Source organism: Thrips palmi, unplaced genomic scaffold (assembly GCF_012932325.1).
Source record: "Thrips palmi isolate BJ-2018 unplaced genomic scaffold, TpBJ-2018v1 HiC_scaffold_18, whole genome shotgun sequence".
In the NCBI taxonomy this organism is placed as follows: domain Eukaryota; kingdom Metazoa; phylum Arthropoda; class Insecta; order Thysanoptera; family Thripidae; genus Thrips; species Thrips palmi.
The window spans coordinates 18,790,509-18,816,484 of record NW_023144627.1 but is presented as its reverse complement, the minus strand read 5'-3'; the positions used below and the strand labels follow the sequence as shown (position 1 = coordinate 18,816,484).

General features: G+C 59.9%; 1 protein-coding gene across 1 annotated transcript in view; it reads left to right on the top strand.

Annotated features, from left to right (window-relative positions):
• The window catches only part of LOC117644758 (semaphorin-1A), a 92,705-nt gene that overhangs the window by 37,050 nt on the left and 29,679 nt on the right, over positions 1-25,976 (top strand). The gene's annotated exons all lie outside the window — the stretch shown is intronic.

Genomic DNA, 25,976 nt, shown 5'->3' with positions numbered 1-25,976 from the left:
TGCCAACGCCGCCTTGCAACCTTCAATCTTCCCATCTCCCCCTCTTGTTCCTCTTCTTCTCCTTCCTCTTCTTCTTCTCGTCGTCTCCGTGACAGTCTCGGGGACGCGGTCCTGGACGGAATGCCCACCGAGCCAGGCTGGCAGCCCCCACGACTTTGACGCGATGCGGCTGTGGACATTCCCGACCTGTCTGGTCCAGGATCCCCCCAGAAAAATGAGAGTCCCGATAAGACCTTTTCTGTGGGTCTTGCCCGGGCGAGGACACCGAGTCCGTTCCAGATGCCTGGCTGCACGGTGGGCCGGAAGACCGGTGGAGGCGGCCAAAACTCTAGACGCGTTTTGAGCTCCAGAGTCGCTAAATGGGACTCGGACCGAACGTGTGACCCCACCAATGGATTCCTCGTTCGGAGAGCAATCCATTGGTGGTCACACGTGCAGTTCGAGCCTCATTCAGCGACTCTGGAGCTCAAAACGCGTCTGGAGTTTTGTCCGCCTCCACCGGTCTTCTGGCCCACTGTGCTCCGTCTCCGGCCAGCACTCCTTGCAGTGCTGCGTTCGCCTCGCCGGCTAATTTGACTCGATGATGCGGATTCCTGCCGCGCTCCTTTGAGAGGCGATATTGTGCTGGAACCTCCTTCTGGAGCCCCCAGGTCCTGACGGCCCTCGCTTCCATTCAGTGTATTTCGTTGTCTAATGACTTGTCGTTCTCGTCTGCGCAGGTATGTGTCTCGGCCAGAATGGCGGTGCTGGGGTGAGTGCCAACGCTATTTTTTGGAGAAAAGGAGTCCGAGTTTCCAAGAAAAGAAGCACAAGCGTCGGAAGGAAGTACACGTTTGATGAATGGAGCACAATTTTCAAAGAGAGAGTACGAAACGAAAGCACAAACAAAGCTAAAAGCGGTTTGTAAATTGGCAATTTGGGTCGGCTGCTGTGCCTGTGTGTCAGAGAGCGCGACAGTCCAAGCGTGGACGTGTCCGGTTGAAGGCGTTCCGTTTGTCTGGCCGCCGTTTGGGGGCCGTACCGCTTTTTGCCTCGACACACAACCCCAGCAGGCCAGGCCAGGGAGGCCGGACTTTATTTGCGACTGGGAATCAGCGCGCGCACACTGTTATTCGGTGGCACTCGTCTGATTGGGGCTGACTCGACGGGAGGGAGGCTCAGGTGAAGGCGGAGGGAAAGTTGCTGGAAGAAGTGCAAAGCAAAGCATCTCCCTTCGGCGGAGGCAGCGCAGCCTGCGAGTTGCCCGGAACGCCCGGCACGCCTCTCCCGTTTCAAAGCCCGCCCTCCGACAACCGGAGGGAAAAAGGCGTGGCACTGCGGGTGTTTGAACCGGCGTACACCGGGCCAGAAGACCGCTGGAGGCGGTCAAAACCCCGAACGCGGTTTTAGCTCGAAAGTCGCTGAATAGGACTCGAACCGAGCGTGTGACCCCACCAATGGATTGCTCTCCGAACGAGGAATCCATTGGTAAGGTCACACGTTCGGTTCGAGTCCTATTTAGCGACTCTGGAGCTCAAAACGCGTCGAGAGTTTGACCGCCTCCACCGGTCTTCCCCACAGTTTGCGAGTCGGACAGCCGCCGCCGCACCTGACAGGGCTGTGATAGTATTTCCAATTAGCGGAGTGATTTAAGAAGCTGATCGATGACGTCATTTCCGGCGGGAGAGGTGACGTCGTAGTTCGCGGCGACGGGGGAAGGGAGGGGGGGGGGGCTGTGACGCCTAGGAGTTTGGCAAGCCGCAGCCTGATCGCGGCCCCGCCGGGCCACCGCCAGTCTCCAGCCGGGTGTCGATGCATAAATCACACTGCCAATGAAGGATGGGGCCGCCGCAGGGACGCTTGAATGAACGAATGAACCGCTCCATGAACCAGTGCATGAATGAACGAATCAATGATCTGTCGCTTGAAATTTTTCCCGGTCGGATTGTTTAGACCGGTTTAGACCCGGTCCAAAAGCGGGCAATGTGTAAGTTTCTTTTTGGAGGAGGCAAGATTTTTACGCAGTACTTCGTCGGTCAATCAATAACACCAAGAAAACTGAGGCCCCGGCTCGGCGAGAGTGTGAGACGCGCTTGCGCAAGGGCTTGCGGCATGCCGCGGCAGCGCGATGAGTGCCGAGCCAACAGTCAACTTCCGCAAAGCGAGATCGCAAAGTTTGTGTCGGCCTTCGCCAAGGCCTTCGGCTAGGCCTTCGGTCGCCCACCTCGTTTGCCTCGATTCGCTAATTGCACACAAGGCTTCGCCGCCCCTTTGGTATTTCACGGCGGCAAGGGGGGGGGGAATAAATTGAAAAATTGTCTGTAGAAATTGAAAATTTTTTGTGGGAATCGAAAAGTCGTCTGTGGGACTTGAAAAATTGTATCCGGGAATTGAAAACTAGTCTGTGGGCGTGTAGGCATTGAAACTGCATGTCGTGGAGAAGCCGAAAGCGATATCCTGCGCCCTTATCCGCTTGCTGAATATTTTAAGCGCAATTCAAACTCTGGTAGTTAGCGCAAGACGTGCTACGTGATGGGCTGCAGAACAAGGCGTGAGGCTTTGGGTAGCGGAGGAGGTGGGGGTACCCAGCCGGACCCAGTCGGCCAGCAAATTTGAGCTGTGTGGACGTTGAAGTAGGTGTGCTTGTTGGACTCTGTGCCTCTGCAGGGAAATCAATGCCGTTTCCTTGCGGCCCTGCAGGGCCTGCCGACGCACCGTGGCGTTATTTGTCCTAATTTGGCCCCTCAAACTGGCCCTCTGGTCGTTAATCTCGATTGGAGCGCTTAATCCATTCCATGCACGCTCAAACGATCGGCCATCGGCCGCACGGACCCGCCTACTCAATTTTCAAATTCGCTGCCTTATTTATTGCCGTCCCATCGCTCACGCTGTTCCGCATCTCTGGGAGAAAAATGGCGATGGTGATTTTTGTTTTTAGGTCGGCGAGTGTTGAGGCGAGTAGTGTCGTTTAATATCGTTTAAGGACAGACTGGTGGGCTGGCCGGCCAGGTCGGCCCGCACTCCGTTCCGAATGCCTGGCCGGTGTTGATTGGGTTAACAAGTGTGCTGGACCCGGCGGCTGGGACGGCTCGGCACGGCACGGCACGGTTTGGCTCGGTACGGCTCAGCTCGGCACGGCGCGGTGGTCGTGCCTAGCAAGTTCAATAACGCACAGGGTTGGCGGCGTGCGCCCCCCACGGCCCCCAACGCCCCCACGGCCCCCGCAGCCCCCACGGCCCCCAGGCATCACGTGGCGGGCAAACGTGGTTATGGGTTACACATCATTCGGGACCCGCACTGGGTACTCCAAAAAGGCAGCGGCGAGCAGAAACACGAAAAAAAAAGAAAAACACTTTTGAAAATGCCAACAGGACAACTACCTCCGGTCTCAACAGGAAATTCTTAACCAATAAACAGAAATAAACCGAAAGACACGGAACGCAAACTATTTAATACTTATTGATACTGCTTATGCCTTTCGAAAAAGAGCACCAATTTTTTTTTTTCGAAAGCGAGGGTGCTACCTGGAGTTGAACCCGCGTCCTTGCCTCTGCGAAATAACCGGCGGCGCGGAGTGTTGTTGTGTAATCTTCACCTATTGTGCGCCCCTGCCTCGGTTTACATATTCCGCCAACTTTCCGCCTCTTTTCCCTCTTTCTCTCTTCGAGTTGGTAATCTAATTAGAAGAGAGTTTTGAGGAGGAGCGCGGGCTGCGCGGGCTGTGTGCAGAGGACTAGACGCAGTGGCTGCAGCGCGGGTTCAAGTTGGCGTTGGCTTGCCGGGATTCCGGGATTTGGGGCGGGGCAGGCGGCTGGCTGAGGTCTATCAGACGCAGGCATGCGAAAAACAACAACACCGAGTTTTTAAGCGTGCTTGCGTTCACGCATTGGGCCAGAAGACCGGTGGAGGCGGTCAAAACTCTGGACGCGTTTTGAGCTCCAGAGTCGCCAAACAGGGCTCGCACCGAACGTGTGACCCCACCAATGGATTGCAAAGTGGCGGGGTCACAGTGCGGACGGGGACAGGGCGACGACGGGACTTTTGGTTGTGCGCTGCTCGCACTCCCACACAGCAATCGCCGGTCTTGATTGGAATGGACTTTCGGTGTCTCAGAGATGCTTTCATTTAATTAACCACTCGGTCCGTTTGTTTTTCTGCGAGTGCATCTCCCCGGGGCAGCGCGCAGTGGCACGTCCCGGCCGACTCGCGGCCAAGTTCCTCGAATGCAGGTGCCTGCAGGGCGGACGGCAGGGGGGGGGGCAGGCGCCCGGAGCTACCCGGAGCCACCGGTGGCACGTCCCGGCCGACTCGCGGCCAAGTTCCTCGAATGCAGGTGCCTGCAGGGCGGACGGCAGGGGGGGGGGGCAGGCGCCCGGAGCTACCCGGAGCCACCAGTGGCACGTCCCGGCCGACTCGCGGCCAAGTTCCTCGAATGCAGGTGCCTGCAGGGCGGACGGCAGGGGGGGGGGGCAGGCGCCCGGAGCTACCCGGAGCCACCGGTGGCACGTCCCGGCCGACTCGCGGCCAAGTTCCTCGAATGCAGGTGCCTGCAGGGCGGACGGCAGGGGGGGGGGGCAGGCGCCCGGAGCTACCCGGAGCCACCGGTGGCACGTCCCGGCCGACTCGCGGCCAAGTTCCTCGAATGCAGGTGCCTGCAGGGCGGACGGCAGGGGGGGGGGGCAGGCGCCCGGAGCTACCCGGAGCCACCGGTGGCACGTCCCGGCCGACTCGCGGCCAAGTTCCTCGAATGCAGGTGCCTGCAGGGCGGACGGCAGGGGGGGGGGCAGGCGCCCGGAGCTACCCGGAGCCACCGGTGGCACGTGTTTCCCACTTACGCCGGGACACTGCAAAATGGACATTCTCGGTCTCGAACGACAGCATTTTCAAGCAGTCCGTATCCGGCGGCTCCCCCGGGCCACCCCTTTACAGTGTACGCCTGCAACTCCCTCGGTAATGGCCGGGTACCTCCAGACCGAGCGCTCCGCTCCCGAGTCGCGCGAGTTTGGCGCCGCCCGTTCCCTTTCTTTCGGGGCGTTTTCGTTGGTGGCGCGATAGAGGCGTGTTTCTTTATCCTTGGGCGAGATCTTCGGGGAGGCTGGCCATCGGGCGCCGTGGCCGCCGGGCCGCCAGCGGTTCGGTAAATTATTCCTCGGCCTCGCCGGGAATCCCGGCCCGAGTGGAGTCCTCCGCATGAGGGAGGATGAAATTAATACAAGGCGTGCCCTGCATTGGCAACGGGACACTGTTGCCAAGGCCCGAATTCCCGCGGTGCGCCAGTGGCGAAAGGGTTGCCAACCTCAGCCTGCCTACTGGGCAAGCACCCTAGGGTTACCAACCTCAGCCTGCCTACTGGACAAGCACCCTAGAAGTTGCTGAGTAGGTGGGCCGGGGTTTGCAGCCCTTTCGCCACTAGTGCATCGTGGTAATTTTCGTCCGCTCATGTGGCAACACTGGCTGGGCTGGGGCCCCTGCTAGGTAGGCCGCCGGCGAGCGCGGTGGACTCCTCTGCAAGTTGGGTTGCCTACTCCGCGGTTCACAGGGGCGCTCGAAGAGAGAGAGAGAGAGAGAGAGAGAGAGAGAAGAGGAGAGAAGAAGTATGCGGCGCAGCGCAGGGGAGAAAAGAGGGAGAGAGAGGGTAGAAGGGGTTGGCGGTTATGAAGGAGACGGTAAATTAAAGGCAAACATAGCGTGCACCGCCCCCTCCCCGCACCGGGCAGGGCGGCCCCTGACGGTGACTTGACAATCGGCCGTGCCGTGCTTGGCCGCCAGGCCGCCGGGGCTTGGCCGGGCCAGGCCGGGCCGGCTACACCGTGTAAAGCGTAAAGTTGGCCCGCCATCTTGTCTCGACTCGCTCTGCAAACGCACAGTGGATTTGCCAGAAGACCGGCGCAGGCGGCCGAAATTCTAGACGCGTTTTGAGCTCCAGAGTCGCTACATGGGACTCGAACCGGACGTGTGACCCCACCAATGGATTGCTCTTCGAACGAGGAATCCATTGGTGGGGTCACACGTTCGGTTCGAGTCCCGCTTAGCGACTGTTTTTCTTCATTTAGCGTAAAATTACCGGCTGCTGGATATTGTTTCGCCGAGAGTGGTTCGAAATGGGCCGGTCGAGCTACCTGTCGTTCCGCACGCGAACGGGTCTTTACCGTGTGCCGGCGCCTTGCCATTTTTCCTGCGTGCTCTGTTTCCACCTTTTGTGTTTGTCTTACGGGGGGTTGTTTGCCTGGCAGGTGCGTGAGTGTGGGCAGCTAAGACGCGTTTTGAGCTCCAGGGTCGCCAAATAGGTCTCGAACCGAGCGTGTGACCCCACCAATGCATTCCTCGTTCGGAAAGCAATCCATTGGTGGGGTCACACGCTCGGTTCAAGTCCTGTTCAGCGACTCTGGAGCGCAAAACGCGTCCGGGATTTTGGCCATCGGCCACCTCCACCGGTCTTCTGGCCCACTGTGATGGACCCTTCGACAGGGCAAGGGCGCCGACCTTGCAGGGCTTTGCACCGCTTTGCTGCACAGCCCTCGAGTAGGGTGACCCCACGTCGGGGGGTGGCGTGGGGCCGCGCGTCCCGACCAGGGGAGGACGCGTCGAGGACGCGAGGCCCGCCCCCCCGCCCCGCCCCGCCCCGCCCCGCCCCGCCCCCCGCCCCGCCGGCCAGCATAATCTAGGTACTGCCTGTACTGCGCCGAGCTGGGCTTGGCTCGGCTGTGCCGCGGCCCTGGCAATCTCGGAGCCATAATTTCTTTCCGTTGCTATCGGCTTGTTTTCCTCCGATTCAGTGGCGCGGTTCCACCCCCCCCCCTCACCCCGGATGAAATGGAGTGTGACATGGATTAGAATGCCAACGGCCTTCAGCCGAGTCGCTCGCTCCGACGCACAGTGGGCCAGAAGACCGGTGAAGGCGGCCAGAACACTAGACGGGTTTCGAGCTCCAGAGTCGTTAAACGGGACTCGAACCGAGCGTGTGACTCCGCCAATGGATTGCCCTTCGGACGAGGAATCCATTGGTGGGGTCACACGTTCGGTTCGATTCCCGTTTAGTGATCATGGAGCTCTAAACGCGTCTTGAATTTTGGCCGCCTTCACCGGCCTTCTGGCCCACTGTGCGACGCTCGAAACGGCGGCCGACCTTTGCTCGTCTTTTAACGCTTGGCGCGTTCCCATCCGCCCCGCTGCCTTTTTCCACTTTTTATTTATTTTTTCGAGGCGACGAACGACACACTTTAATTAAAACCGAACAAACTAAATGTAGTAAACGGCTGTATTTTTCTGTCCCTTTTATTTATTAATTTTTTGTTTTCGCAAAACTTTGCCAATTCGCAGGAAACTCGGCGAGGGACTGAAATTGAACCGTAATGTAGTCAAATTTATTCTCGGAAATTGAAATGACGTCATTTCGGCGCGCGGCTCCTGTTTTTAGCGTGTTGCGTTCCCCTCTTTCGCGTTGTCACCCTTCAGGTTGGGCCCCGCGGGAAATATCCGGGCCGCAAGCCCCCGGATCGGGGCGGGGCGGGGCGGGGCGAGGCGGGGCGGGGCGGGGCGGGGCGGGGCGTGGGCCCGAAAGAAGGGACCACGCCCACTACTGCCTCGCGAATCGATCAGAACCTTGTTTCTTTGTCAACTCGCGATGTGTTTGTTGTCGGCCGCATTTACACAAGGCGGTGGCCGCTGGGCCAGCCTGGCCCGGCCTGGGGCCGGCCGACCCCGTGCTTTGAAATTTGGCGGCAGGCTCGCCGACCGTCTGCCTGTCTGCGCGTCTGTCTGCCTGTGTGTCTGTCTGTGTGTCTTTCTGTCTGTGTGTCTTTCTGTCTGTGTGTCTTTCTGTCTGTCTGCCGTTGTTGTGCTCCGTAATTGAATGGCGAAATAAAAGACTGGAAGGGAAACCCTTTTGCGGGTCATAAATATTGAGTTTTGTCTTTGCGCGTCCGGGCGGACAATGCGGCGTGCGTCCCGGCCCTCCAGAGTGTTCCAGACTCCTCCAGACTGTTCCAGGCCGTTCCAGGGAGACACTCAGTGCTCCAAGTGGCGGAGGCGATATGGCGGCCATAAATTTTGCAACGGCCAGAGCGCTCTGGTGGCGTCGCTCCTTCCACGTCGTTTTACGCGGCGACGCGGCGCGTCCGGCATCGGCTGTCGCGGCCAGTTGGCTGTAGTGGCGTGCCGGCCACCGCCACTGCCAAGGCACTGCCACGCCACTGCGGTATTCACTTGGCTTCGCTGTCACGCTCAATGTCTTTGGCGCACGCCGAGAAACGGGCCCCCCTGTGTGTTTCAAATGTGGAGTCGAGCCTCGCCCACGGCCGCACAGTGGGCCAGCAGACGGGTGGAGGCGGCCGAAGCTCTAGACGCGTTCTGAGCTCCAGAGTCGCTAAATGGGACTCGGACCGAACGTGTGACCCCACCAATGGATTCCTCGTTCGGAGAGCAATCCATTGGTGGGGTCACACGTTCGGTTCGAGTCCCATTCAGCGACTCTGGAGCTCAAAACGCGTCCGGGGTTTTGACCGTCTCCACCGGTCTTCTGGCCCACTGTGCGCCCGATGCCAAGCCGCGGTTAATGTTGCAAGGCGCTCGGTCGAACGAGTCGATGCCTCCGTCGAGTCGTTCCTTCCGTAGTTCCCGCGGTTCCTCGCCGCGGCCAACACGGGCCGTACACGTGCCGTACAGGGGGAGTAGTTTGCGGAACTAGTTTTAACTCGGTCCCCCTCCAGGCTGCCGCCAGGCCGCCCGGCTGCCACCGCCGCCGCCAGCGAGCTCCTAGAGGTTGGTTGGCTCGCTGCCCCATAGACTTTCATTTCGCTTTGTTTGACTAACTCAATTGAGTATTAATTACGGAGAAGCCCGGCCCAGCGCGCCCGGCCCCCGCAGCACAGTGGGCCAGAGGATTGGTGGAGGCGGACAAAACGCAAGGCGCGTTATGAGCTCTAGAGTCGCTAAGCAGGACTCGAACCGAACGCGTGACCCCACCAATGGATTGCTCTCCGCACGAGGAATCCATTGGTGGGGTCACACTTTCTCTATGAGTCCTGTTCAGCGACTCTGGAGCTCAAAACGCGTCCAGTGTTTAGTCCGCCTCCACCGGTCTTCTGGCCCACTGTGCGCAGCCCCCACAGCCCCGCCCCGGCCGAGGCCCCATTGAGCGCACACAAAATTCCCCGACTTCTATCTGCGAATAACATCGAGCCGCAGTCAGGGCATCGGCCGGGCCGCGTCGGCCCGCGCCTCCCGGGGCATAATCGCAGCGCCTCCGTGCCAAAACCACGTAACGTTTGCCAAAAATTTTAAAAAGAGCCGTGCAAAAAGCACGAAACGCTTGCCAAAAATTTTAAAAAGATGGAAAAAAGAAAATGATTGAGACGAAAGTTGATACCCATTAAGTTTTTCAAAATTTTCAAAAATAATAGTAAGCGCTTTCCAAAAAAAAATAATTATAATAACAATCGTGGAGTTAGAATATCACGCCTGTGTACTAGTTTTGAAAATTTTCAAGTTGGTGTACCGGGTTTAAGCCTCCACCCCCTCCACCCCCGCTGCTGCTGCTGCACACGTATTTTGCCCCTGAAGGTCACAGCACGGCGAGGCGCGTGCTCTCGGGCCGTCTAATTGCAATGACACTCCGTCAATATTTGCGCGTCGCTTTCATGCGCACCGGGGGGCTGTTCATGACCCAGATCCACCCAACACACACACACGCACACAAACACACACACAAGCACTCACACAAGCACATGCACGAGGAAAAAAGGTGGCGCGCGCGTGTGTGTGTGTGTGTGTGTGTGTGTGTGTGTGTGTGTGTGTGTGTGTGTGTGTGTGTGTGTGTTGACCGCAACGCGGGGCCGATTTCGGGCCGTAATTGGAAATGGGTAGCTGCCTAGTCCGCGCTGTTGGTTGTTTTTGCTTTACTTTCCCAGTGCGGTGGCGCTGCACTGCGCCCTGCACTGCGTGCTGCACTGTGTGCTGCTCTGTGTGCCTGCACACTGGTAATCCGGCAAGGGCGACGTCAGGCGGCGCGGCGTGAGCGCCGCCGAATTCAGTCTGCAGGAGTCTGCCGGTTTGTCGTGGAGAGTTGTTAAGCTCTATGAAGCCACTGATAAAGGCTTAAAAAGTTTTGCTCCTCTCTCTCTTTCTTTCTCTGCTTGTAATTTCTCGCGTCCCCGCTCGCCTTCTCTCCCCCCCCTTTTTTTCGCCCTCTTCCCTCCTTTTTCCGATCGCCCGGCCGCACCGCACAGTTCGCCCGCAAAACTTTCTTTCAATTTCTTTTGCTTTTTACGACAATTTTACGATGAGCCGCGTGACGCGACGCGCAGAAGTTGCCCCCCTGGCCTCCCTCTCTCTCTGTTTCACACACACACTCATGCTCAGAGAGAGAGAGAGGGAGAGAGAGAGAAAGACCATGTGGGACAGGCAAGCCGTGCCTTTCACTCGGCAGATGTTCTTTATTAAGACGGCCAACTTTTTGATGAACGTTTTTATACGGGAGCAGTTGTGGGCGCGCTGCGCGCTGGCGAGGTGCAAGTCTTGAATGACGTCATCACACACACCAAAAAGGGACTTTAAAAAAGGCGCGATTTCGCTTCGAATTTCACGAAGAATGCCGTTGCGTTCTTGCGCTTCCTGAGCACTGCCAATAACCGTGTCTTTTTTTCCACCTGACCAAATCCAATCTATCGATGACACTAGTTTTTATGTTTTGTTATTCTTGTCACGAGAAAGAGTTAATCCGATTCCCGCGCTGCGTTTTCCGAAGAGCGGTTTCGTTGTGGTTTGTTTTGCCACAACGGGGCCTCTGCGCTGCGCGTCGCTCTGCGTGGCTCTGGACGAGGCCATGGCGCACAGTGGGCCAGAAGACCGGTGGAGGCGGCCAAAACTCTCTCGACGCGTTTTGAGCTCCAGAGTCGCTAAATGGGACTCGAACCGAACGTGTGACCCCACCAATGGATTGCTCTCCGAACGAGGAATCCATTGGTGGGGTCACACGTTCAGTTCGAGTCCTATTTAGCGACGCCGGAGCTCAAAACGCGTCTAGAGTTTTGGTCGCCTCCGCCGGCCCTCTGGCCCACTGTGTGGCGGTGGCTGCCGAGGGCTGCCGATGGCAGGCGCAGCGCTGGCAGTGCCGGTGCAGCCTGGCGGCATTCGCGGCACGTCCCACAATTTGAAAGAAACATTCAACATTCACAAGGAAGTGCGGCCAGCGCAGCGCGGCCCCTCTCTCTCTCTCTCCCAAGTTGGCCTCTAATTTCCTAATCCTTCCGCAGCGCGCCGCCGCCAGCGTGCATTCCACGTCCCTTTCCTATTTCCCTTCTCTCTCTCTCTCTCTCTCTCTCTCTCTCTCTCTCTCCCTCTCCCGCTTAAAACTGTCCCCGCTTCCTTATCGCCACCGCGCGTTTATTGGAAAACAATGCAGTTTCCATTACCCGCAATTGTCGTCCTTATCACTCTTCCTGCCTGGAGCCGTGCTGTTGCGACGAGGACGGAGGACGGCGGGCGCCGCGAGTGCGACGAGGACGGACGATTTTCGAGTGTCCTCGTTCGGAGAGCAATCCATTGGTGAGGTGACACGTTCGGTTCGAGTCCCATTTAGCGACTCTGGAGCTCAAAACGCGTCTCGAGTTTTGGCCGCTTCCACCGGTCTTCTTGGGCCCACTGTGCGGGAGGGGCTCCGAGTGTGCAGCCGATTGGCTGGGAGGGAATCGAAATTACAGCCGGGTCGGTATTTTCACAGAGTTTGTCCTTTTTCTTCTGGCAAGCGAACAGGAGAGCGCTGTTCTGCCTTTCGTTCAGGTCGCATGCCGCTACTCGTCCTGGAGGCAGGGAACTTGGTGGAGAGAGAGAGAGAGAGAGAGAGAGAGAGAGAGAGAGAGAGAGAGAGAGAGAGAGAGAGAGAGAGAGAGAGAGAGAGAGAGAGACTGGATTGGATAATTCGTCGCGCAGAAGGAGGACGAGCAGACCGCTGAGCTGGAAGCCACCGCAGCGCTGGAGGCTGGAGGCCGCTGGAAGGCTGATGGAAAGGTCGCTGGAAGACCAGGTCGGACTTAATGAAGCGTTCACTTTTATGAGGAACTAATCCTCGCGTTGAAGGCACTGGCACGCGTGTGATTTACAAGCTTCCCGGGTGGCTGCCGCTCCCCCCGCCCCCGCCCGTCCCCGGGAACACCTTGGCGAGCAATCTAACCCCATCCCGGCGGTTTAATCCCCGAGGCTCCCTCTCTAACAAGGCTTTGTTTTTCCCGGGGAGAAAAGTGAAATGGTGGCGCGAAAGCCCAGCCGTGGGGCAAGCCAAGGCAGAGCCAAGGCAGAGCCAAGGCAACGCCGAGGCAAAGCCAAGCAAAGGTAATCGCTCGAGTGATGGTGTTCCTTGGGGGACGCGGCGAGCCGCCGGCGGGAAGGATTAGCAGGAAAAGCAGGGAGCGGGGTGACGTCATTATGCCAAATATCGTTTTTTTAGAACGGAACGTTCTCTTGTTTCTCAGGGCGGAAAAATACTCGGCTGCAGTTTTAATCCGTCGGCGCGGCAACTGCAGAATTAGTTCCTGTCCGACGACAACAAGTTTGAGTTCCGACTTGTTTTGGTCGCGCGGCCTGTCCGTGCGGCGGGCATCGAATGACTCAAAGGTGCCCCCCCCCCCTCCCCTCGCGGTGTTCTTCGTGGAGTGGGATAGGCCATATGCATGTAAAGCAGTTCCATAGTTGGTGTGCTGCCAGCCCTGCCTGCCCCGCCGGCCCTGGCTGGCTGCGGGCTGTCTGGCTGGCTGCGGGCTGTCTGGCTGGCTGCCTGTCTGGCTGCCTGGGTGGCTGGCATGCGTGCAATTAGTGTAACTGAGGCTTACGGGGGTCGTCTGCATGCAGTGGTGTTGCAGATGGCGCGGCCGTTAACTCCACAGACAAACACATTGACAGACAGACAGACAGACAGACAGACAGGCAGGCAGACAGACATACAGACAGACAGACCGACAGTTGGATGCGGATACGCAGCCGCCGGGGCACAGTGGGCCAGAGGATCGGTGGAGGCGGGCAAAACTCTAGACGCGTTTTGAGCTCCAGAGTCGCTAAGTGGGACTCGAATCGAACGTGTGACCCCACCAATGGATTCCTCGTTCGGAGAGCAATCCATTGGTGGAGTCACACGTTCGGTTCGAGTCCCATTTAGCGACTCTGGAGCTCAAAACGCGTCTAGAGTTTTGCCCGCCTCCCCGGTCTTCTGGCCCACTGTGCGCGTGGGGACCGTCCGTCGTGGACGTCCCCGACTCGTCCCCGGCCCGCTCATTGATTCGGACGCGGAGAGACAAAAGTTGGTTTGCTTCCTCTTTTTCCGTCCGTCGGACAAAGGCAAGCGCACACATTGCTTGTGTGTTGTTTGGCCAATCTTTTCAGGATTCAGCTCGTGTGTGCGCGCGCCAGTGTGTGAGTGTGTGTGTGTGTGTGTTGATGTGTTTTCCTTCGCTTTACCATCACGCCCGCACAATCAGTGCTACATCATATCACCCCGGCTTCATCTTCTATTCAGGGCTGCGTCTGATTGGCTGCTGTGCTCGCTGTGCTCTGCTCGCTTTCGGACGCTTTCGGACGCGCCCATCTTCGGATTGGATTGCGACTTGCAGTCCGTGAGGCGATTGTCAAGAAGCAGCAAGACGAGTGCCTCGTCACGGCGTGCGTGTGTGTACGTGTGCGCGCGCGTGCGTGTGTGTGAGTGCGCGCGCGCGCGTGTGTGTGTGTGTGTCCTTTTTTGAAGCCGCGACGCTGAGACGTGAACGGAGCCGTGTTTCCCGAAGTTTGGTAGCGATTGAGTGCGCCTGCGGCACTCTAGGCCAGAAGACCGGTGGAGGCGGCCAAAACTCTAGGCGCGTTTTGAGCTCAAGAGTCGCTAAATACGGCTCAAACCGAACGTGTGACCCCACCAATGGATTCCCCGTTCGGAGAGCAATCCATTGGTGGGGTCACACGTTCGGTTCGAGTCCTGCTTAGCGACTCTGGAGCTCAAAACGCGTCTGGAGTTTTGACCGCCTCCACCGGTCTTCTGGCTCACTGTGCGACGCGGCCTTGCGCTATTGTCTGATGCCTGGCGACCTGGCGGACGCACACACGGTGGGCCCCCCTCGCCCCAATATCAGCCAGGGGCGGCCGGGGGCGGCCGGGGGGGCGGCACACTGTGTGTCGAAGTGCACCTGAGTCTTATCGGGGACTCGGGGGCATCTCTCCGCGTCCCGGCACGGCCTTGCCTGAAGATGAGCCATGCAGAGGGGTGGGCGGGGCGTGAGTGATTGCTTTATCGGAGCGATAAGGGGTGGGGTGGGGCGTTAACGTGCGCCTCGCCTTGTCCTTGCTCTTGTTGCTCTTGTTGTTGTTGTTGTTGTTGTTGTTGTTAAGTGGAGCTGAGCACACGGCGAGGTGCGCGGCCTGCGAGGAGGCACGTTCGTGGCGACAGATATAATCTGGACGAATAAGCGTGATATTAATGCGCGCGTGTGTCAACAGTCACACACACACACACACACACAGAGGATCGTGTACCCGGTCGGCGAGCACTATTGGCGCTGGCCAGTCGGCCGGCAGCTGCCCTGTTTACCGGCAGACACCCTTTCTTCTGAGCCCTTTCGGGCCATTTCACCGAATCTGCGCCCTCAGCCCGCCGCCGCCTCGCCCCCCGCGGTCCGAGGGGCCCCGCAAGGGACCTGCAAGGGCCTGGAAGGGACCCGTCCCTTGACTCGATTTCAATCCACGCCTTCCCCTTCTTTTTGTCTTATCCCGTTGTCTGCATAGTAGTGGCACCTTCCAGACGGACGGACAGACACACAGACGCTACACAGAGGGCCAGAAGACCGGTGGAGGCGGCTAAACCTCTAGGCGCGTTTTGAGCTCCAGAGTCGCTAAATGGGGCTCGAACCGAACGTGTGACCCCTCCAACGGACTGCTCTCCGAACGAGGAATCCATTGGTGGGGTCACACGTTCGGTTCGAGGCCTGTTTAGCGACTCTGGAGCCCGAAACGCGTCTGGAGTTTTGGCCGCCTCCACCGGTCTTCTGGCCCACTGTGCGCTAGTGGGTGTCGACCTGGAGCTGAGGAGACGACGCGTCGAACCCAGCGCAGCCTAGCCGGGCCCGCAATTTGCGAGCCGAGCCTCGGCAGCCTCACGGCGTCATCAATCTTGCTGACGGGTCTGGAGGCTGGAGCGTGGCAGGAGCGTGGCAGGAGCGTGGCAGGAGCGTGGCGCGGCCAGCTCTTGGAATGTTTGCCGGCTGTGTGCTGGGCCGAATTCGCCGGGGGATAGAGTTTTCTCGCCAAGCGGCGGCGGCAGCGCGGCCTCGACTCGATCCCCGATCGACTAATCGACTGCAGCTAGCCGACCAGTGCGAGTTTTTAATTTTGAACACACACACAGACACACACACGTAGCGAGAGAGAAATGCGATTTGGGCTGGCGGTCCAACACCCTTTTTAGAGTGGCTTCTTGCGGCCCTTGCTGGGTCCTACCAGTGCAAGTCCTGCCGGTGGCGGGTCCTGCAGGTCACGAGAGATAGCATCGTTTGCATAATGAGAGGCCATCCCACAAGGCTCCTTGAGGTGCCGCCAGGCAGCGCCTGCCCGCATGTGTGTGTGTGTGTGTGTGTGAGCGAGAGAGAGAGGGAGAGAGATCGCGCACGCGAGCCCAGGACTATGCTAATCACGAAGAATTTTTCTTTGTCTCTCCGCTGCAGCGCGGTGGCTGGCCGAGCCGTGGTGGATGTGGGTCGCGGTGCTCGGTGCTCCGCACCCCGGACGCGTTTTGAGCTCCAGAGTCGCTAAATGGGACTCGAACCGAGCGTGTGACCCCACCAATGGATTCCTCGTTCGGAGAGCAATCCATTGGTGGGGTCACACGTTCGGTTCGAGTCCCATTTAGCGACTCTGGAGCTCAAAACGCGTCTGGAGTTTTGGCAAATCCCCTGTGCGGCGGCGACGCGCGCCTGCGAATGGCCGGGTAGGCCTGCCCGTCGCGCCGGCCTGTGCGGCGTGCTGCCTACGCCGCCGACCGCAGGGGCGCTGTCGTCTGGCCGTGCCGCGCCGTGCCGCGCTACGCCGCCGTGCATCAGAGAGTCTGTCGCGTCATAAAACAGATTTACCGCCGGGCTTAGCCTCGCGCGGGGACGACTTGTCTCCGGAAACGGCGCTCCAGGTTTGGCGGGCTCGGCGGCGCTCGGCGGAGCGGCGACTTGTACCTGCCCCGTCGGCGCCTGCAGGGCCCTACAGTGCCGGCCCACGGCGGCCCACAGTGGGCCAGAAGACCGGCGGAGGCGGCCAAACTCCCGATCGTGCTTTGAGCTTCAGAGTCCCTAAATGGGGCTCGAACCAAACGTGTGACCCCACCAATGGATTGCTCTCCGAACGAGGAATCCATTGGTGGGGTCACACGTTCGGTTCGAGTCCCATTTAGCGACTCTGGAGCTCAAAACGCGTCTAGAGTTATGGCCGCCCCGAGACCTCGGCCCGGCCGACTCGGGCCTCGATTTCGGCGACGCCCTGCCAGCGGATGCCACACTGCGAAACAAGCGGCGAAGCAGCGCCCCGAAGAAAAGTCAGTGCTTCACTCCAAGTTGGGAGAGTGAACCAACAGCCAGTCTGACAGTGTCTGGTTCCCTGTTTCCCGCACCGCGCCACGGCGTGGCCGTGCTTGCGGTGTGGCCGAGGCCGCCGAGGCCGGCGGGTCGGCGCTGCGGGTACTCCGATGGCACTGCGGGGCTGTTAGTTAATCCACGTGGCGCGCAGCCGCGAAGCCGCGAAGCCGCGCCGCGCGGGATGGCCAACTTTCAGGGATTACACAATGGATACCCCGTGGAAGCACGCGCCCCACGCCGTCACACAGTGAGTGGAGGCGGCCAAAAGTCCAGACGCGTTTCGAGCTCCAGAGTCGCTAATCGGCACTCGAACCGAGCGTGTGACCCCACCAATGGATTGCTCTCCGAGTGAGGTAACCATTGGTGGGGCCACACATTCGGTTCGAGTCCCAATTAGCGACTCTGGAGCTCAAAACGCGTCCGGATTTTTGGCCGCCTCCACTAGTCTTCTGGCAAATCCTCTGTGCGTCGGCTAGCCTGGTCGGGACGAAGGGTCAAACCCCTGCAGTGATTACCAGGCCAAGGCACTGCAAAAGCACTGCAAAGCAGCGCGTGTACACTGTACAGCAGGTATAAACAATTGGCGGCACTGCGCTGTGCTGTGCTGTGCTGCCGGGCTGGCAATGCTCTCGCCCGGATTGGGTTGGCCCCGGGCCAGCGCCTGGGCCGCGCCTGGGCCGCGCCTGGGCCCTGCCTGGGCCCCACCTCGAGGTCCAGCGCGGGGCGCGCGGGGCCAGCGGCCAGACTCTAGGGTATTGCCTTGGTTGGGCGCCAAGAGCGCGGCACGCCGGCACGGCCCCGGGGACACGGCGACACGGCCCAGCCAAGCAGAGAAGCAGGGTGGCCAACCGCCGGCTGACCCACTGTCTTCAGCACCACCACACTGTGGGATGAAGCATTTCATGGAAACTCGTACTGAAGTTTTTAAAATCTGGACTGCATTAAACTTGAAGATGTTTATATAGTGTGCCTTACGTCTCCACACGAAACGGTGACCCCAGTCCCACCAGTCCGTGGACTGGCGGGCGCGCAGACCCGTTGGGCAATCGGGCGAGTTCGATGCAGACTCACTGCGCAGTGCTGCGTTTGAAGGCTGTCTAGGCCTGCGGGCCCCGCGGGGGGCGCCTGTGTCTCTCGCACCCCTACGGGCCGCCGCCCGTAAGTGAGAGAGAGAGAGAGAGAGAGAGAGAGAGAGAGAGAGAGAGAGAGAGAGAGAGAGAGAGGAGGGAGGGAGGGAGGGAGGGAGGGAGAGGCGTCGTTCGAAACCTGCCTGTGGGGGAGCTATTCACAAGGTAACTCGCGCACCCTTGTCGACAAGCAGGGCGTGTTGCGTGGGAACTGCTCGCGATGTCGGCGCATGGGTTACTAGAGTGCACCTACTCGCTACCATTCGCGCGACGGCGCCGCGCTCTCGCCAGAGTGCCCCTGTCTTGGGCCTGGGGCGGCCGGGGGCGCCATTGTCAGACATCTGGAAACTTTTTAAGTATTAAATGGCCGGGGGTTCGATTCCTCCCTCCGGAGCCCTTTTGTACTCGCTGGCCGTGATTGTGTTTTATCGACAAGTCAAGGGGGCTCGCAGCGCCGTAACTGCAGAGATACGCTCCCCTCTCTCTCCTTCTCTCTCTCTCTCTCTCTCTCTCTCTCTCTCTCTCTCTCTCTCTCTCTCTCTCTCTCTCTCTCTCTCTCTCTCCCCCTCTCCTTCCCCAGCCAGACCTGTTTGTTCCGATCCTTCTCGTACCTTCTGCCTGCCGTGCTGACGCGACTCATCGGATTGAAATTAGCAACGCGCACTGTTTAGTTTGACCCGGGCCTTTCCCTCTCCTTTCTCTCTCTCCCTCTCTCTCTCTTTTGACTGCTGCTGCCTTGTCGCGGAAACTTGAGCTTCCGTGAAAGGCGTCCTAAAAGTTTGCCGGACTGGCAGATGAGCGTTTCGTCTCTGTTTATGCCGTGCTTTGTGTTCGAGTGCTGGTATTGGCCCCGCCGACCGACTTCGTGTTTCGACTAGACCAGGGCTCGCAGGGCAAAGGCCTAGACGCATCACAGTGGGCCAGAGGACCGGTGGACGTGGCCGAAACGCTAGACGCGTTTTGAGCTCTAGAGTCGCAAAGCAGGACTCGAACCGAACTTGTGACGCCACGGATGGATTCCTCGTTCGGAGAACAATCCATTGGTGGGGACACACGCTCGATCCGATTTTCTTTTAGCGACTCTGGAGCTCAAAACGCGTCTAGAGTTTCGTCCGCCTCCACTGGTCTTCTGGTCCACTGTGCGTATGAGCACTGTGACGGCCGCGGTCGGGCTAATACTTCCCTAAAACAACTTTGAAAATTAAAAACAATTGTGTACTCGACAAAAAAAAAGTCCTTAGATCAATTCATGGGAATGCAGTGGAGCCACTATACATTCTCCCTGGGTGTTTTGCATCGTATAAAACAACACGCAACAACAACTAAAAAAGGGCACCCCGGCGAGATTCGAACCGCCGACACGACAGCAGCAGCCGTCCAGCCGGCTTTGTCGTACCCGTGACCCAAACACACCCTGAGCTCATCTCACGCGCTGCCTGTCTGGCCGCGCCTGTCTGGTGCCTGGTGTGTGCCCAAGAAATGAGGATTCTGGCCCCAGGGCACGGCGTGGCACGGCACGGCGCGGCACGGCACGGCGCCCCTGCGTCAACCCTCTGTGCCCGGGGGCCCGTTGGCGGGGCTGGCCGGGCTGGCGGGCGGGACTGGCCCCGTGCTCCCGGAGTTATTGTTGTAATATCACGCTTCAGTAGGCAGTGGTCCAGGCGGGCACCACACGGCCCCGACGTCGCCTAGCCGCATCACCCTATTTTTCCCTACTTTTTTTTCGATTTGTGTGCACTGTTGCATGGCGTATGAAAAATTGTTGCTCGCGTCTGTTATTGCGTGCTGGACGAAAGAGGAGGCTTATTGGGTTAGGGAACGGCGTCGTTGCTTCAACGGTTCGGAATGAGATGACTGCAGACGATGGACGCACCACAGTGGACTTGCCAGAAGACCGGTGGAGGCGGCCCAAACTCTAGACGCGTTTTAAGCTCCAGAGTCGCTAAATGGGCCTCGAACCGAACGTGTGACCCCACCAATGGATTCCGCGTTCGGAGAGCAATCCATTGGTGGGGTCACACGATCGGTTCGAGTCCCATTTAGTGACTCTGGAGCTCAAAACGCGTCCGGGATTTTGACCCCCTCCACGGGTCTTTCTGGCCCACTGTGCGAATACGTCAAACCGACTGAAATCTGGTTTGGAGAGTCCCCCGCGCCAACTTTTCACTGAGGTCCAGTCAAAAGAGCCAAGCGGGTCGGCTTTAGTCAATTTGACTCCTTTTACTGTGATCGTCAGCGGTGCGAAAACTGTGCCGGTGACACTGTTCGGCATGCGATGGTGTGAGCGGTGTGGACGTCCCTCTGTCTCTCTCGCTCTGTTTGCAGCGTCCATCAGTGTCGTAATATCCTGCCTTTGTCCAGCCCCCCGCTCCCCCTCCCCCTTTCCTCTCTTTTCTCCTCATCATTCTATCAGGGCAGCGTGTCGTAAGTCTGCTGGCGGCACCTCTAGGAAAGGGGGGGGGGGAGAAAAATTGACGGCAGCCTCATTTTGTACTCTCTCTTTCTCTCTCTCGCTCGCTTGCCCCTTTTCCGCGGTTTTGAATGCGGCGAATGGCTGGCTGTTTCCCCGAGAGGGTCGCTCCCCCTCCCCACAGTGGGCCAGAAGACCGGCGGAGGCGGTCAAAGCTCTCGACGCGTTTTGAGCTCCAGAGTCGCTAAACCGGGCTCGAACCGAACGTGTGACCCCACCAATGGATTGCTCTCCGAACGAGGAATCCATTGGTGGGGTCACACTTTCGGTTCGAGGTCTGTTTAGCGACGCCGGAGCTCAAACCGCGTCTAGAGTTTTGGCCGCCTCCACCGGTCTTCTGGCCCACTGTGCTCCCCCGCACGCGCAGACGGAGGTCCCCTCGCGCACGCTACGCCGGCTACGCCCGCGCCCACGGCCCTCGGCTGCGGCCGGGGATCGGAACTTAAGCCAGTGAGGTGTAAAGAAGCTTAGAAGCGGGCTGGGCCGCGCCGGCCGCGTCGTCCTGGCCCCTTGTGCGAGCACACTGCCTTCCTTGCGGCCGAGCCGAGCCCAGGTGTGGCGCAGCCCAACATTTGCCTAGCGTTCAGAAAAGCAAAAAAAAAATAAACAAACGAAAAACAGTGTCGCGGCGGCTCAGCGAGGAGAACAATCGGGTCGAGGGAAATTGTTTGTTTTCGCGCGGCATTCAATCGTCGCAGAGGTGAAATTGCGTTGCAGGGCGTTAACTAACTGTCTTCGTTCTTTTGTTGCAGGTATGTACGTGTGGATGGAACGCGGTGCGTATGGAGAAACTGAACCCAAAAACTGGTGCGGATTTTTTTTTTCGAGTTGGAGAGAAAGAAGTTTGAGTTATGCGAAGCACGTACTCGGTAATACGTGCCGCTGCCTCGCTCACGTCCTTAGGTGCATACATGCCACAACACATATATATGCGCGCCGTTTCGCTGCAACTTTGCGGGTGATTCATGAGCGAGGCGTCGTCTTGAGAGTTTTCTGCTCTGATTTGTGACGGCCCGCCGGCCCACTGTGAGGAAGGGGTGGGGGAGGGGGCGGGGTGCTTGTGGAACGAAAAGAGAGGAGCGTCTTGATCTCTGGCTCGCCATTACTGCCAAATTAGGGACATTTCCAATAGCGCGGAAATGGAAATGGATGGGGCGATGCCCTGCCTGCAGTTTTCCCCATCGCTCTGTCTCTCTCGCACCCACGCGCCGCCCCGTGTGGGTGCGAGAGAGGGGGGGAGAGAGAGAGAGAGAGAGAGAGAGAGAGGCGGCCCGCCGGGAGAGGGCACGGCGTAGCCACGGCGTAGCTAATGCCCCGTTGGCGGTGTAGGCTCGCTGTGAACCCCACAGTGGGGCTCGCAGGGGTTGCCGCGCCCATTATTACTGCCCCCACCCACGCAGATTTTCCCTTCTTTCCACGCGGTTTTCCTTTTTGATTCTCTCTTTTTTCTTCTTTTTTCCGAGGGTCGCGAGCGAGCTAATATTTTTTGCAGCCCCCTTGTCGCGGCTCTGTTGTTGGCCAACGACGTGAAGATGAACGCGGTTTTGCACGAGTGCTGGCGTTGCAGTAGATTGCGCAATGGTGTGCGGGTTGGTTTGTTTTTGCGAGTCGCCCCCTCCTCCCCCTCCCGCACTGGGACCCCAAATTCGTGTGGCGCGTTGCGGGCTGTATCAGCTGTCCCGGCACTGCAACGGGAGGCCCCGGTGGGCCCCGAGGCCCCCAGTGGGGCCTGCAGGGGATCAACGCCCTGCCTCTGCGGGCCGGGGCCCTTGCCGGGGCCCTTGCCGGGGCAGGCCGCCCGGTGGGGAAGGGGGTGTCTTTGCCCCCCCGGCGCCGCGAGGGATGTACCCGGCACAACAACTACTTGTCAAGGCTGCCCCTCCACAGTGGGCCAGAAGACCGGTGGAGGCGGTCGAAATCCCGGTGGCGCTAAATGGGACTCGAACCGAACGTGTGACCCCACCAATGGATTGCTCTCCGAACGAGGAATCCATTGGTGGGGTCACAAGTTGGGCTCGAGTCCTGTTTAGTGGAGCTCAAAACGCGTCCAGGCGTTTTGCCGCCTCCGCCGCCGGTCTTCTGGCCCACTGTGCACCGGTGCGGCTCGGCTCGGTGACCGAGGTGTTCAGCGAGTACCTCCTCCCGCCAATCGGAATGATTAGATTAGTGGGCCGAGTGTTCCGGGCGAGCGGCCGTCCAAAGGGTTGCTGAAGGGTGGCAGCAGGGCCGCCAAGGACTCCAAGGACTGCCAGAGGACTCTAATGGGGCAGCCGGCCCCAGGGCGCCCCAGGGCGGGTAGGCAACCCGCCGGCTTTACGGTGCCGTAACTTGATACTCCTTCCTCGGCAACCGTCTTTCTGCTTCTGTCCGTGCCGCTCCGTGCCGCTCCCCCTCCGCTGCTACCGGCTCGAAAACAAGTTCCACATAAAGCACTCCTCCAAATTGGTATTGTCGTCTTCGGGCTGTGGTTGGGGCGGCGCGGCCGGGGCACCTCGCGCATGCAATCCCGCGAAAGAAGGCGGGGCGAGCACGGCGAGCGCCCCCTGCCGGGCCGGGCCGGGCCGGGCCCCGCGGCACTGCCGCCATGCGCCATGCACAGGGCCGGCAGTGCTTGCAGTGCGGCAGACGGCCGGCTATTCGCAGGCAATTCCACCTCCCGCGGGCATTATTGGCAGTGTGTGGGTGCGAGAGAGACGGCCGACGCCCGGGCCGCCCTCAAGGGGGAGCGAGAGCGAGACTGGCTAATGAGCAGGGCCTGGAGAGTGCTTGGCGGACTGGGGCAGGCCGGCGGGGCCGTGCAGAGGTTGCCCTGCTTGCCCTGCTCGCCCTGCCCCCATTGACACAGGATGGCCGGCCTCTGAAAGTGTGCTCGACTACGCCACGCCAGCCTGCCAGCCTCGCGCGCGCTTTTCCCAGCTTTCTTTCGTCTCTCTCTCTCTCTCTCTCTCTCTCTCTCTCTCTCTCTCTCTCTCTCTCTCTCTCTCTTTCTCTCTTTCTCTCTCTCTCGTCTCGCCTTGTTATTTCCAGAGCCGTCTTCATTCTTGCGCAATCCCGTTGGAGCGTTGGGTCCAAGGCCGCCGGCCGAGCGGTTCAGAAGATCGGTCTGCCTCTCTCGCACCCTCGCGGAGAGCGCCGTGAGTGCGACAGAGACGGAGCGCCGGCTCTTCGGAACGGCTAGGCCGGCCGGCGCCGGCCGCAGTGACCGGCGGTGGAATACGGCCTGGTGTCTGCCCGGACAGGGGTTGGAACGATGGAACGTGTTTTCGGTGGCGGGCTGAAGGCGGATGCCTGCCTGGCCCGGCCTGGGCGCCTCGCTGGCCCTCCTTCAGCGGGTAACTGATACCGCTCCGGGCGAGCCCTGCCAGCCCCAGGGCGGGGCGGGGCGGGGCGTCCGGACACTAGTCTCGGACAAGGAGCAGGGCGGCGAGGCATCCCGCTCGCCGCGTATCTGATTCCCAGCGCTGCACAGTGGGCCAGAAGACCGGTGGAGGCGGCCAAAACACCAGTCGCGTTTTGAGCCCCAGAGTCGCTAAATGGGACTCGAACCGAACGTGTGACCCCACCAATGGATTCCTCGTTCGGAGGAGGTCACACGATCGGTTTGAGTTCTGCTCGTTAGTATTTCTGGAGCTCAAAACGCGTGCAGAGTTTTGGCCGCCTCCACCGGTCTTCTGGCCCACTGTGCGCTGCCAGCTCGGGCTGGTACCACAGCGGTAATTAATTGAGCAGGTGTCCCTGCTGTCTCTCTCCCACCACTGTCCCTCTCGCCACTGTCTCCTCTCTCTGTCTCTCTCTCCCTCTCTCTCTCTCCCCCTCTCTCTCGCTCGCTCGTTTAGCCGCATCAACGGCTGACCTGCGACAGGCACGGCGACGACCTCCACCGGCGCCCCTTCCCTCTCGCTGTCTCTCTCACACACCCGCGCAGACACACTCGCTCTGTCTCTCTCACACACTGGCGGGCGCAAGGCGGGCGCAAGGCCCCGGCGCTGTGGTACGCCCCGCCGCAACTTTTGAATTGCTACTCCCTTCCTGCAAACGAGATGAAAAGAAATAATGGAATGCTGCACGGCGCTGTGGACGGCAGTACGGCAGAGCGGCGAAGCGGCCTGGAAGGAGGGAGGGGCAGAGAGAGAGAGAGAGAGAGAGAGAGAGAGAGAGAGAGAGAGAGAGAGAGAGAGAGAGAGAGAGAGAGAGAGAGAGGAGCGCGCCGTATATGCAGAAAGCGGGCGGGGCCGCAGAAACTTGCTCAGCTATTGCGGAAACATTCGATAAACTTGCCGTATGTGCGGCCGGGCCGGGCCGGGCCCAGAACCCCCAGGCCTCTCCGCCGGAGTCTCGCTGGAGAAGCATCCTGGAGAACCTCTCTGGAGCCAGGCATTTCCAGCGTCGTCTCCGGCAGATGCAGTCCCCACGTCGATTTGGGCGATTTGGGCCGCGGGGCGGGGGAGGGGGTTGTCGCCGTGGTGTGCCGGACGGGTGTGCTGGGCCACGCCACGGCTCAGCCGGCCTTGAAAACGCCCTGGATTGTCTGGCTCCAGGTTCTTGTCGATCGCACACACAGACGAAGACAAGTCCGGGACACGTTGTTCGTCTCGAGCGCGCCCGCGAAGCGCGGGGTAGGCAACCCGGTCGGCGCCCGAGCCCGAGGAGCGCGGCGCTGGCCCGCCCAGCAGGGGCTCTCCACGGAATGTTTTTCTCTTTTTTCCGGTGCTGCTTTATTCTTGCTGCTAGGGTGGCCGCCTGCCTCCCCTTGACCCGGTGCCTGCTGGCACGCTGCTGGCACGCTGCTGGCTGTCCCCTTGACGCACCTGGAGCACTGGGTCGTTATGCCGCGCACCCCTTGATATCCCCGCGGCACGCCTGGGCACGCCCCGCAGGCTTCGCACAGTGGGCCAGAAGACCCGTGGAGGCGGACAAAACTCTAGACGCGTTTTGAGCTCCAGAGTCGCTAAGTGGGTCTCGAACCGAACGTGTGACCCCACCAATGAATTCCTCGTTCGAAGAGCAATCCATTGGTGGTGTCACACGTTCGGTTCGAGTCCCATTTAGCGACTCTGGAGCTCTAATCGCGTCTAGAGTTTCGGCCGCCCCCACCGGTCTTCTGGCCCACTGTGCTTGCCTGTCTCGCTCCAGCTCCGCCCTGCTCCGCGCCGCCTAGATTTGCCCTCCCTCGGACCTTATACGAGCCCTTTTACGACACAATCAATGCATCGGACTCCGATAACAGGCCATGCTTTACTGCTCGGGCCAGTCAGGCCTGCCGGGCCTGCGAGGCCTAGGCCTGGCGCGGGGCTAGAGGAAGGCCCCGTCCCGTCGGCCCTGCCCGCCGCCCTGCCCGCAGGGGGCCTCAAAAAATATCGACTTTTATCGATTTTCTGTGATCGCAGTCGGCGGGTCCCGATGCGATGTCATATGGATGTGCCCCGCCAGGCCCCGCGATGGCCCGACCCTGCCCCGCCACGCCCCGCCACGCCCCGCCACGCCCCGCCACGCCCCGCCACGCCCCGCCACGCCCCGCCACGCCCCCCGCCACGCCCCGCCACGCCCCGCCACGCCCCCGCCACGCCCCGCCACGCCCCGCCTGAGCTGTGCATCGGAAGGGACCGGATCAGGGGATGTCATTTTGGAAGAACGACGGTGTGTTCGCTCCATCAGAGCCGCGGCAGCCGCGGCCCCAAATGGCTGCACTCAATTCCACTCAGTATTTCTGCCTGCCTGGGCGCACCACTCTGGAAAAAAGCCAACCGCGTTTCGCCCTGAGGTTGACTCTGGAAAAAAAAAACTCCCCGGCGACTGTTTGGGCGAAAATGG